The sequence below is a fragment of the Carica papaya genome, chromosome 9 (assembly GCF_054855325.1).
Source record: "Carica papaya isolate Zhongbai chromosome 9, ASM5485532v1, whole genome shotgun sequence".
NCBI classification, from domain to species: domain Eukaryota; kingdom Viridiplantae; phylum Streptophyta; class Magnoliopsida; order Brassicales; family Caricaceae; genus Carica; species Carica papaya.
In genome coordinates this window covers 18116938-18130907 of record NC_142317.1, presented here as the reverse complement: position 1 = coordinate 18130907, position 13970 = coordinate 18116938, and the positions used below count along the sequence as shown (strand labels likewise).

The following is a 13970-nucleotide window of genomic DNA, read 5'->3' as shown; positions in this document are numbered from 1 at the left end:
TTGCTTCAAGATTAAAGGAGCCTCCTCAAGGTATATAATTAATACTAATCGTCACACCTCAAAATTCTGTAATTTGGAGTATTTATGTGTGTTATTATTGATCTTATAATATATATTTAATAATAAAAATTATCAAGTACAAGTTTTGTTAGTAAAAATTCATACAGTTTAATCAATAAATGATATATCATGAGATGTATATTCTGATTTGAATTCATACTCTTGTAGATAAGAATAAAAGTACATAGATATCCACCCAAAAGATAAATAATTAATAATTTAATTAACCAAATATTTATTAGCAGGATATATATATTTTTTTGGTATATGTGTATATTTAATTAATTATTTAATTAGTTGAATAGTTGATGCATTTCTTCTTTTACAAGAAATCATAAGTTCGAGTTAGATTGTACTTTCGTGTGTCATCATTTGAAAGTTACTTGTATTGTACTGCAATTAGTGTATATCTGTAACATTCCACATTTTCTACAAGACTCAATGTCACTAAAGTATTTATTCATTCTTTCTATGTTGACGATTTACACCTTAACACAACTGAGAGTTCACTTGCAACAAGACTCATTACAAGTATATAGAATATGACATGTCTACTCTTTCAAACATCTATCATCTCATTAGTGTACATCCTTTTGTCCCCTTCATTTCGTAAACATATTAGGCTATATTTTCAACTATCATACAAAAAAAGGGGCTTCCATAGTCGTGTCTAATATCACCTAACAAGCAGTAAATATAACAAACTAACAGAAATGATAATACTAATTATTAATCCACCAAAGTTTAATGTTAGTTCTACATACATTCTAGTTCGTGGCTACGCTCCGAAGGTTCTTGAGTTTCTTCCTACTTAACCGTTTCTATAATATAATAAAGGAATGAGCTACACAACCAAGTAAAATCAATTTAAACTCAAACCAACATAATTGAAATAGATGTAGATAAGTTCTCCATTTTTCCTCAAGGACTTCCCTCAACCAAATCATTCTCAAGTTCATCTCATACTCACCCCAACACCTATCATTTCTCCAACTTGGTACCCTTATATAATGAAGATTTATAAAAGCAATTCCCTGCTTCGACTCCAACTTGCAACTTGTCAATTTTGATTTTTTTTTTCTCTCTTGCAGATTCCTTCTCTTTTTCTCTTTTTTCCAATCACTTTCAAGTAATTTCAATCTCCATAACAGATTATGCAAATTAAAAAAAATGACCCACATTTAACATACTTGCATTTTAATCCATTTTGCAGAACTATTCTGCTTACCTGCATTATCCTTTCTCATCCAATATGGAGTTTATATATATATATATATATAAACAGTATATACAAATCAAAAAGATCACTCAACATAGCGACTTAATTCACCTAATTATTTCTTCACTTTTCTTTTTTATAATTACACCCCTTCTCTCTATTATCCTTTAACTTCACTTCCACTAGATTTCACTCTCGGCTCCCCCAATCTATCTCTCTATCTGTATTGGTCACACCAGATTATAACACACGCAGCTTGCACTTAGCATACCCGACACGACCCTTTCGGGTTTTTATTTCTCGGCCACACTTCTTGTCTCATATACATCACACATCTGGGACATTTACTCCCCTTCAGACCCTCTATTATCTGGTCTACTCTACTGACTAATCACTAGTTAGTTGATACACATCACCACGACCAATACAGGCCATACTCACACCACACAAAAGGAAACAGCATACAGAAAGATGTGGATTAGTCTCAGTTTAATCTTATTTAATATTTACTCTCTAGTTTTTGGTCATTTGTTGTTCTCAGTATACCACACTACTACGCAGTCCATTCACAACTCCGTATTCAACTCTTTTCATACCCATTCATCATTATTACTATTCTATTATCACCCTCATTTGCTGACCTCATTTGCTGATTTGGTCACTTAATGATATGGGTCACCTGAAAATTCTTCAGTTCATCTATGAGCAATAAGTATGCAAAATCACTGTTAAACTCGTACCAGAATCAGTTCCACGACCTCATAAATGGCCACACACACACCACTAGTGAACAGGTTGTAATTTATTGATTTTGATAGTACATTGATTTCAGTTATGCCATTTTATCATTTCCCTTTCTACATTTTCCTTCTAGTTTGTTTCAAACTTCATCTATTGGGTCCTCCCTTCCCCTTCGCTTCTATTTCCCTAGCACCACGGTATGTTATTTATCTTTTAACCTTATTGTTCTCCATATTTCCCTTATTTCTACCCCTTTGTAGGCCCTTAATCACATCAACTACTTATTGATATATGTGTATCCGATCTCATCGTGTTCCCTTATGAGGTCTACTAGTTGATTTTCACCGATCTGCATAACACAAGTAAGATATATCCTTAAACCCCCAAGCTTAACTCAGATTGGAACTAATACCTGCTATACATGAAGTAATTATTATCAACACGGTCCTTACCGCAAGACTTCTTTTCTCCCTTACCCGATTGATGATCCCCATTCTCATCCACCATTTACCTTAAACTTCCCTACTAAGTTACCACACAGGAATATTCTTCACCATCACACCAAAATCATACAAAATGCACATATAGAACTCGTAAGAAATCCATCATCCACGATATAGGAAATTTATAATATTTATTTCTAATTCAGGTTTCAAGAGTGAATTAATCGTACCTTCCGTTGGATGATTCAACCATCTTTTAGCTTAGCCTTCATAGAAATCACCCTCCTATTTCTTCTTCTGTCAACCTTGTGGTTCTGTTCCCTTTCTCCTTCTCTAACCCTCTGCCACTATCTCTTCTTCTATCAGATTGTAATTATGATAAATAAACATTCTTCTTGAGGTAATATTTTATTTTACATATTTTGTAAAATTTTATTTTCATATATATTTAAAATTTGTTTTGCCGGCTCATAATTATAGCTATTGACAATTATAATAAATTATAACAATATGGTAGTAGTTAAAATTTTTGTATTTTATTTAATATATACGAGTTTAAGTTTCACTGAAGATGTAAAGTTTACATTTTAATAAAAAGTAAAACTATTTTTTTCAAATATTAAACATTGTACATTTTGATTTTAAAATCTTTATTATTATTATTATTTTTCACTGAATGGGGTATGTATGGTGATGCAGTTGGAAGCTAGCACCATCCCTCGCAAGCGCAAACACACTCCTTTAAATTAAGGTACTCTTGCTTCTTACAACTTATTTGATTTGATTCTTATTTATTTTTTTTAATTCTTTAATCTTTTAATTCAAATAGTTCTAGAAAATGGGGAATATTACCCTCAAATATTTTTCTATTATAACAAATACAGTTTCTTTTTAACAAATTTAGTTCAATTTTAAATTAATTAAGAATAAAATAAAATTTATATATTTTTTTAATTACTGTAACTTAACTAAAGTAATTATTATCCTTTATTTAATTTATAAAAGTTAACTTCAATATTTAATTTTTCACTATTAGTATTTTATCTATTTTCATCGCTTTCAATAACAATATTATAAAGTAATTATGTTTTCTTTTGTTGGGTAGATGGGGTGGATGAAAGCTTCTAAAAATCAATACCAATAAATTCGCTGTAGGTTGTAATAAGTATTCCTTTTTTATGGAAAACAAATTTAAACTTCTAACTTTTTTTATGTTGGTGGTGATGTCATGATTAAATTGAGTTAAATCTAAACGTGCCTATTTTGTTTTTAGGCGAAAGAAACATTTCATGATTATTAGGTTTCCTTAGTTGAGGGAACTACAGTAGGTCAAAAGCTCGACCTAATTTTTAATTTTTTGATTTGAAACTCAAACTTATTTTACAGAGATAGTTACAAACTAAAGGGTATTGTTTCAAAAAATTGTAAATTTTGTTGCTGTTGGTTGGGATGAATCATTGATATTTAATAGTTTCATGTAAAAATATCTTGGTGAGAAAAGATAGAAGAATTTACCTCAAACATTTACTTTCTATACAAATAGGAATTGATGTTTGAGGATACATTATAAGGATTGAGGTATGCACTAGGTCAATCAGATAAGGTGAGTATAGAAAAGAGCTTTTTAACTTGTTAATTGCATGATGCAATAAGCTTAGCTGTAGATAATAGATTTTTTTAATTTGCATAACTAGAAAAGTAAAAGTTAGAAATCTTTCAAGAAAATTTGAGGAAAAGTGAAAGTGAAAGAAAAGAGATAAAAGGGAGAGCAATAGAGAAATGTAGCAATAAGATAGGATAGAGTAGAAGAGCTAACTATTTATAAGGTAAACATAGGATGATATCATTGAAAAAGAGAAAATAGCCACTAACATCCATTAACATGGGAACATGCATTTCAAGCACCAAAAATGCCCCCTTTAAAGTTTGTGACAATGGTTCATTTATCACAATTAAGCACACAATACAATGAAGTTTTTAAGAATTTTCATAAATTATCATAAACATGGTGTTTGAATAGTTAAGATTCTTACATTTTTCTTAAAGACAACAAGTCTGAATCTTATTAAAATGTAAAATTTATCAATTTTTAGATGTAATTATATGGATTAATGATGATTTATTTATAATATTTGATTCAATAGAATCAAAATATTTAGCTTATGACTGTGTTGGTAGAGATATAGTAATGAAATTGTATTTTGTCCTAAAGAGTCATGACATATCCAAACGAAAATAATATTCTGTAACAACTAGATTCTTTTATTTAGGATAATTATAATAAGCGAAAAAATCTGAATTAGCATTTTTCTTATATTATTTACTAACATAAATATTAAAGAACAAGAAATAGACTTGGATTTTATACTAAAATATTTTCTATTAATTATTTTAATATTAATTATGCTATCGTTCATGAATGATAAATCTTTTTTTCACATAAGAACTCTTCACAAAAGAGGAAAAAGGAAAGGATTAATTTTCTTTTAAAATTCTATTTTGATTCTCGATAGCTAACTCATCATTATATTAATAACTGATATTATCAGTTATTTTCTTATAGTAATTATTTTTCATTTATAATTTTAAACCAAACAAAATATTATAATTTTCATTTCCTTTATTTTTTAACTTTTAGTTATTAGAACCAAAAAACGTATTGTTTTTCTCCGATATATATATATTTACTAATTCTCATGTATGATATGACAATTATCATCATCATATGCACTTCCTATTATAAATTATACTGAAAACTTTATAGTGATTTAGCATTACATCAAGTTACAATAACCCTTTAAATTTATCAAATGCACGCACACACATATATATCTGGGTGTTCGTGTTTGTAGTTCTCAAAAAGATCTAACGATAAGAAAAGTTAAATAACTATAGTTACTTTTATTGGGTATGTATCAATTATCAAATCGTAAGAAAATATAAGTGAATTCCAATTTATTGATTAAAGTGATCAGCAAATTCTTATTTCATTCAATTACGAGATGAACAAATTAGAAAATAATAAAAATTGATAGAATTTAAAATTTTTATTTTAATTTTACATAAAATTAATTTTATTTCTTAAAAATTATTTTAAAATTTTACAATTTAATTAAATATAAATTTATCAAAGTTTAATATTTTTTTGATAAATCATTTGTACTTTCATCATTATCTATAAAAATTGTATTTAAAGTTCAGACTATAAACTATACATTCTATATATTATTATTGATAAGTTGTGTTATTATTAGTGGATAAGTAATATATAATTAATAAAATGTATAAATTTATATTTTTTAATAAAAATTTGGAGAATCTCCCTTATTTCCCGCTTCGGCCGAGATACTCATCTCTTCCTTCCTTCCCCCTATCCCCGAGATACTTGTCAGGATATTCGCCCATGATTCTGTCAAATCCCCCCCCCCATTAATCTCGTAACCATCTGCTTGTCGGAGCATGATTCCGTTAGGGATTTGTGCAGAGGGACTCATCCCACCCCTACTGTAGCGGTGCCGCACTAGAATGGATGTGGAGTTTGCATAACGATTTTGAATGCCCCAACGGACTGCACAGGAAGCAAAATAAAGGCTAGTGTTCATACTTGAAGATTGCAAATGTTGATTCTCCATTGCTCAGGTTGAATCTCTTTCTTCTGAACAGAAGCTTTCAGACATCAATGGCCACCAAACCCGCAGATAACCCCCTATCCAAGCCATAGAAGATGAATGTGTGTCATAGTCCACAAACCCCCCAACTGGTTCCTAAATTGCCTAGCCATTGTCTCCGATACCCAACCTAACGGGAGTGAGTGAATTTGTAACCAAAAGAGGCTCGTGTCAATGGCTACTTTCATTGGATGTTCTCCCACCCAAAAGTGGTGAACAACTAACAAGTGGTTGTAAAAAGTCCATGACCTTGTGTTCAGCACTCTCTAGATATCCACTTTGTATAAAAATCTGTACAAGTAATGTCCGGAACTGAGATTTACAATATTTACTCCCCTAGTACTTGACAAGCTTGAGTTAAATTCATATCATATCTTGGTGCCTCTCAAGTGAGTATATGATTCTAGTCTAGTCGATTCAGAAAATGTTCAACAATTGAAATTGTTAGTCATTGTATTTTGTGTTGCTTTCGAATGGTGCAACTCCCCAGAATGATAGAGATTGTATAGTTTATAGCTTATATTTTTTGAGATAGTTCATAGCTTACATGTTTGACACCATGGAGATCTAGTTTGTGCATTAAATATGTTTGTAACATGTTGGTGGAAATAGTAGATTGTGATATGACACACTAACCTACATGAATCAGCTATTATTTAAATTTATAAGTTAGTAACTAAGAGATCTTATTTGTTTAACTTCTTTTCTTGTGGTATCTCCAGTTAATCCCTATTTTTTTTCTTGCATTCACTATTCTATTCTGCCTTACTTTGTGCACGTGAAATGCTTGCTCCAGAAGATGGATTAGCTTATCTTATCCGGGCACTGAATAACCACCTACTTGCTCGTTCATTCCACATTAGGGAGTATTATTGGATTGATTTACAAGAACTGAATGAGATTTATTGTTGCAAGACTAAGTGGTACTCATATGATGCAGTTAACAAGTTCAACATTTACCTAGTTCAAATTTTTCCTTGGTTGATTGAATGGATTCCTAATAAAGGAGGTTATCTCTTTGGAAACATACAGGCAGCACATATGGATTTCCAATTTTTTTCTCTAGGAAACATGTGGTCTGTTGTAAGCAATCTGACAAAAGCTGATCAGTCACATGCCATACTTGATCTTATTGAAGCGAAATGGGTAGATTTGGTTGCAGACATGCCATTCAAGATATGTTATCCCGCTCCTGAAGGTTAGGAGTGGCAAATCATCACTGGTAGTGATCATAAAAACACGTATGATATCTACTCTCATATTATTTATTTATGATCTATTTCATCATTGTCTTCAACATTTCTCACTATATTTCCTTCTAATATAGGCCTTGATCTTACCACAATGGTGATTCTTGGCCAACTCTACTATGGAAAGTTAATTTGTTATGCTTAATATTCTCTCTGCTACTAATGTTTTGTTCATTGCTCCAGACACTTTGTAGAAGTTATATTTAGGAATAAGTTTCCTGAGTTGTCATGCTTAGATCCAATAGGATATGGCACCTTGTTGATGTTTTATAAAATAAAGTAATAATGATTAAATGTTGGTAGTAGAGCTTAAGAATTTAAAATTAGACTTTTTGTAGCTTATTATTGAAGCCATAAAGATGAAAAGGCTAGAAATTGCTGCAAGAGCTGTTGAAGTTGCTGAAAGACGCATATCAAGAGATAAGTGGCCTTAATACTATGACACGAAAAGAGGAAGGTTCATTGGGAAGCAAGCACGGTTATTCCAAACATGGTCAATTGCTGGATACCTGGTGGCTAAGCTTCTACTTGCAGACCAAAGTACAGCTAAAATTCTGATAACTGAATAGGATTTTGAGCATGTCAATGCCTTCTCTTGCATGATAAGTGCTAACCTCAAAAGAAAACGTGGTCAGAAGAACTCCTAAAAGACTTACGTAATATAAGATTCTGAAGTTGCTTTCACACAAGGATAGGTAACTTCAATTTATGGCTCAACTTACCTATCTGAACAATTTAAATGTATAAAGGTGATGATAACAGTGGTTAATGTTTCATTCTATTTAGGGGTTAAAGCTTTTGAGTATTGATTCAGGTATGATAGGATCTTAATGTAAGGATGATATGTTGATTTAGGATTAGCATTAGCTTGAAACATCTTCCTACATTGGAGATTATACAAATTATTTCCTGTTAAAGATCATATACATAGTAGTATTCTTTTAAAGAGTTCACTGTAAATCAAGAATACCCTTATATTATTTTAACTCCATTTTTCAATTATGACATTTTTTGTATCTTGTAAATCATTTTGGATTTGTTATGGTATTTTTCTACCTCATAAATCATCACCATGTCATCTAAATTAATGCTTCACAATAGAACATTTTAATACATTTCCTCTGTTGATTCCAGATCAGTTGAAAAAATTCAACTGCTATGTAAAGCATTGTCTAAGAAAGTTATTAGAGAGTGATGATAAGATATTTCTAGCAAACTCATATTTTTATTCATTACATATTTTTGCATTACAACAAACTTATAAGTTTTTAATTCTTAGCATGAGTTCATAAAGGAAACTAAACATATAGTATTCAACAACTTTTGCTTCATTTGGTTCTAACATTAGGCACAATCCTTCTCTCAAACTGTACCATAAAAAATAAATATATTTCCAACAACAATAGAAATTAACCTCATATATATATATTTTTTTTAATTTATAAATGAAGAAATTACATAGGAATTTTTAGGTTGTGGGTCAAATTACAACACTCATTGAGAAATTATATTGCAAAAATATATATAGTATAGTATAGTATTAAAAGTTAAAATATTTGTATATGTATCTAATTGTCCCATTTGCTTTAATTTCTAAACAAGCTTCATCATTTTCTTAAGAAATTAATTGCCACATTTCTTCCATATTTTAAATTTAACAATATATTACAATTTTAATAATTAAATTCTCATATTTATGTTTTTTGAGAACTGAATTCTAATTATCTTCATATATATGAAGGATTATGAAATAAAATTTCATTCAATGAATTCAAGCAAAACATATAAGTGGTCTAAAAATAAAATTAATGAATATATACCTAATTTAGGATATAAAGGATTACTGGTAATTACACAAATGGTAAAAATTGAATCAAATGAATAAGATAGATTAAATACCGCTTAATGTAAGTACATGTATATACTTTTGGACATATTTAATTTAGATTGTAATTTTATGTTTTTATGTTATTTAGGGTAAAGAGATAATTTCATTGAAAGTAAAATATGTGATTTGAGTTAGTTCGTAGTTTGAAACTTAGGAATCATCGGAAGAATATGACTCCTTATAACAAATCTATTTTATAATTACTACCTAATTGTGCGTTATGCATTAGGTAAAAAAAAGAAAACTTCCCTCTATAATGCCTCTAGTCTAACTCTTGTTTTCCTATTTCATTTCCTTATGTTTTCCTCCTCTTTCTCCCAATTATTTTCTAACTCTTCTTATATTTCTAGATCACCTAAAATTGATCACATTGTAACACAATAACAAATGTGAGGATAAGATTACCAAGAAATTATATTGTGGTGAAGAAATTAATAGAGCTAATTTTATATAAAAAAAAATTATCTTATTGTTTTCTATCTAAATATTGCATCATAAATATAAATCATAGCATTAAAGATTGAAAGAAAAGCCAAAAGCATCAAGAAAGAAAAAGAAAAAAGAAGTGTCATAATCTATTTTTAAACTTATGTAATCAAATATTTTAGAGTTTTAACATTATTTTTTACTCTAAAGTATGTAATCTTCAAAAGAATTATTAGAAGATTATACTTAAAAAATATCTAAATATAGAGAATTCAATGCTTACTAGGAGTCAAAATTTATAGATTTCTTTCTACATTAGTCTTTAAAATTTAAAAATTAAAGAGATAGAGATCTTATTTTCATTATTTTGAACTTATGTAATCAAATATTGTAGAGTTTTAATATTATTTTCTTTATGTTATCTATAAAAAAACTATTATAAGATTAGACTTAAAGAATATCTAAATTTAGAGAATTGAATGCTTATTAGAAGTTAGAGTTTAGAGATTTCTTTTCTTCATTAGTCTTTAAAATTTAAAAATTTAATTACTACTTAAGTAATTAAAGAGATAAAAATCTTCTTTTCAAAAAGTAAATATATAATTATATAATTATATTTAAGAAGATGTTATTAGTTTCTACCTTAATTATTAAAAGTAAAAATATTGATTATGCGTTAATTATCAATAACTATTTTGCAATCTCTATTTAATTTAGGGATTTCGTTGCCATCTTTAACGGTTATGATGGTTCCTCTTTCACTTTAAAAGAGGATGTCGGGCTACAAGAGAAGAGGGAGAGAAAGAAAATTCACAACTATCTGAAATCACCTTATCAGACATGGATTAAGAAGGATGTTTTCTTGATTTTAGATAGATGTAACGGGTAACTATCACTGGCAAGGAATGTGAACACTACACTTGAACATACTTATTTTTATTTGTGTTAAGAATATAAGTTCTTACAGTACCCCGACTCCTTATGCAGGCATGGATTGTTACAGTTCTTATCTAATCATTTCAAATAGGAGGATCGAAGCACTCAGCTCCTCTACATGATCCACTCAACGGAACAAGAGGTTTAATGCTTAATATCTGATATATTTTTGTTAGTACATAATATATATCGATGTATATATATCAATGTATATATATCGATGTCGTTGATTGATTCGCATTCGATTTTTGTTAAAGGGATATAGTAGATCACTTTCTTGCAGCAGTGTATGAAATGAAAGGAGATTTTGGTTGCGGTCCTAATATTTCTATGATCTGCTTTCCACCTTCATGGCTGAATCGGAAATCACCTTATCAGGCATGAATAAACCTTTGTATTTGTACATAATATATATCTGGATATAGATTTGAGTAGTTATTAACCATATTTGATTAATTGATGAGTTTTAGTTATTTGGTCTTCTTATCTTAATTTGCAAGGAAAAAATATCTGATGTAGATTTTCCTATGATTTGTGCACTTTGCATCTAGATTAAAAGAGCCTCCTCAAGGTATATAAGTAATACTAATCATCACAGCTCAAAACTCTTTAATTTGGAATATTTATGTGTGTTATTATTGATCTTATAATATATATTTAATAATAAAAATTCTCAAATATAATTTTTGCTTTTAGAAATTCGTACATTTTAATAGTTAAATGCTATATCATGATATGTATAGTTTGATTTGAACTCATACTCTTATAGATAAGGATAAAAGTACTTAGATATCTACCAAAAAGATAAATAATTATTAATTTAATTAACTATATATGTGTATACTTAATTAATTAAATAATTAGTTTAATAGTCAATGTGTTTATTCTTTTACAAGAGATTATAAGCTTGAGTCAGATTATATTTTTATGTGTGTCATCATTTGAAAGTTATTTGTATTGTATTGTAATTACTGTATATAACTTGACTAATCTCGAGTCAAACTATATTTTTATGTGTATTCTTACTTGAAGATTATTTGTATTGTGTTATGATTGATGATAGATGTACCCAGTTTTTATTTTTTAAAAAATAATTAGCTGATATTAATTGCAACCTTTACGCTTGTCATGGCATTGAAATGTAAGGAATTCGCGAAGACATTTCATAAAAAGAGTAAGGAAGGGTAAGCTTTTATATGTAATTGATGTCATAAATCAATTAGTAGTCTTTATATATTCATGTAATAAATGAACATTATACTTATTTTTTATTACAGATATTACTAACATATCTCTTTACTGAGTTTTATTATTATTTTTTTTTAATTTCCTTTTTTGAGAAAAAAAAGTGCATGGAAGCATTAGATGCAATCAAACATGAATTCTCATTAGTGAAGGAAAAAATGAAAATCCTTCTTAAGGTAATATTTTATTTTATATATTCTGTAAAATATTATTTTCATATATATCTTTTTTTTTTTGACTTGGTGAAACTTCATTGAAAATATGTTTTTCCCGTTGCATAATTATAGCTATTGATAATTATAATGAATTATAATAATATGATAATAGTTAAAATTCTTATGTTCTATTTAAAATTTATGAGTTTAACTTCTATTAAAAATGTAGAATATTTTATACTGTATAAGTCTGTAAATTTAAATTCAATTAAAATTTTTACGAAATCTATAGGAGAAAAACGTATATATGAAAATAAATTTTATAAAATATATAAAATAGAATATTACTCCAGAAAGGATTTTTATTTTTTCCTTCATTACTAAGAATTCATGTTTGGTTGCATTCACTGCCTATGCACCTTTATAAAAAAAAAATTTAAAAATTTTTAAGAAAAACTTAGTAAAGAAATATATAAATAATATGTACAATAAAAAATAAGTATAAAATTTATTTACTATATTCACTAATTGATCTAATTTATGACGTCATCAATTATGTATGAAAGTTTATCCTTCCTTACTCTTTCCATCATATGCCTTGACAAGTGTATATATATATATATAAACATATAATTCATACATATGATGGTGTATGAGCAATCATATCTGGCACCAATAGGCATGAAATTCATTTGTGATCAATGGTTGTGTTTACTCACTGAGTTCTGTCCTGGTGTCAATCTTCACGTCCTCCGTCAAAGGCAGTTGGATAAACGCTTCAATGAAGTTGCTGCCAGGTATGTATGTACAACAGCATTAATTATTTGTATCTATAAAAATATATTATATGATTATACGAATCGTTAATTTATTATTATGATATTCACTACAATTAGCATCGCGATATATGTACATACATTATCTGTATACACACGCACACACATATACATATATATAGATAAATTGATAAGGTTATATATATATATATATATATAGACACACACACATTATATATTTATATAATTCCCAATTATAAGTATCTTCTTTGAAGTTTCTAACCTTTCCCCTTTGCACCTTCTTGATTCTATCATATTTCTGCATAAATATATATATCTATATATAGATACCATCTTCATTTTCATCTTTATTAATTAATAAAATCTTCTTTTCATATTTTAATATGGTCCCAAAATGTTAAAGTATAAGAGCCAAATTCAAATATTAAAGAATTTGGTTTACAAGTTCACGAACCTGTCTAAATATTAATAAATTAAATATATTATATATCTTTAGTAATCCGGGTAATATCACAAGAGAAAAATATATTTCAATAGTATATTAAACATATTATTAAATATATTAAAGAGAATAAAGTATTAAAATTTTCAACAAGCTATTCGCATAACTTAGCAGACTCAATTTGATATATTTCGAACTTATTTAAATTTATTGATTTATTTTTTAAAAAAGATTTGTGACCTTCTCTTTTTTCCACAGGTTTTATGCATCTGAAGTCATAGTGGCCATAGAATATTTACACAAAATGGGGATAGTTTAGCGTGATTTGAAGTCAAAAACTTGTTATTAAGATTCGATGACCACATTTCGTTGACTGACTTCGATCTCTCACGAAAAGACAATAATTCCACATTATTTCTGATCAAAATGCATCATCAATCACAAAAACAAGTTGTTATCCTGATGATCAACCCAACTTTTCTAATTCCTCATGCATTCAACCCAATTCTATCACACCTGCAGTAGCCTCCTGCTTACACCTTAGGCAACTCAAATAGAAAAAAAAGTCAACACATCACACGGCTGTCGAAATCATCACAAAGCCAATCAATGTCCGATCAATGTCTTTTATTAGGACCCATGAGTACTTAGCACCAAAAAAATGTGTTTGGTGAAGGGCATGGAAACACAATTGATTGGT

The 13970-nt window shown here is 28.5% G+C and overlaps 2 pseudogenes; both read left to right on the top strand.

The window, feature by feature from the left end:
- LOC110826015 (alkaline/neutral invertase E, chloroplastic-like) overlaps positions 1 to 13970 on the top strand; it is a 60051-nt pseudogene that overhangs the window by 20215 nt on the left and 25866 nt on the right.
- LOC110810526 (neutral/alkaline invertase 3, chloroplastic-like) lies at positions 6885 to 7990 on the top strand (annotated as a pseudogene).